Genomic DNA, 748 nt, shown 5'->3' with positions numbered 1-748 from the left:
ATGCTTTTGAACTGTGGTGTTGGAGAAGCCTCTTGAGAGTCCCTTGGACTGCAAGGAGATCCAAGCAGTCCATTCTGAAGGAGATCAGCCCTGGGATTTCTTTGGAAGGAATGATGCTAAAGCTGAAACTCCAGTACTTTGGCCACCTCATGCGAAGAGTTGATTCATTGGAAAAGACTCTGATGCTGGGAGGGATTGGGGGCAGGAGGAGAAGGGGATGACAGAGGATGAGATGGCTGGATGGCATCACTGACTTGATGGACGTGAGTCTGAGTGAACTCTGGGAGTTGGTGATGGACAGGGAGGCCTGGTGTGCTGCGATTCATGGGGTCGCAAAGAGTCGGACACGACTGAGCAACTGATCTGATCTGAATATTCCATTGTATACAGCACATTGAATTGTATATTCATCTGTGGGTGGACACTTAGATTGCTTCCATGTCTTAGCTATTGTGAATAGTGGTGAACATTAGGGTGCATGTGTCTTTCCAAATTTGAGTCTCCTCCTATATATGCCGAGAGTGGGATATTTTAGTTCCTCTTCACTTTCTGCCATAAGGGTGGTGTCATCTGCATATCTGAGGTGATTGATATTTCTCCCGGCAATCTTGATTCCAGCTTGTGTTTCTTCCAGTCCAGCGTTTCTCATGATGTACTCTGCATAGAAGTTAAATAAGCAGGGTGACAATATACAGCCTTGATGTACTCCTTTTCCTATTTGGAACCAGTCTGTTCTGTGTCCAGTTCT

This window comes from Bison bison, unplaced genomic scaffold (assembly GCF_000754665.1).
Source record: "Bison bison bison isolate TAMUID 2011002044 unplaced genomic scaffold, Bison_UMD1.0 scf7180017864160, whole genome shotgun sequence".
Classification (NCBI taxonomy): Eukaryota; Metazoa; Chordata; class Mammalia; order Artiodactyla; family Bovidae; genus Bison; species Bison bison.
Note: the sequence above shows the minus strand (reverse complement) of the source record.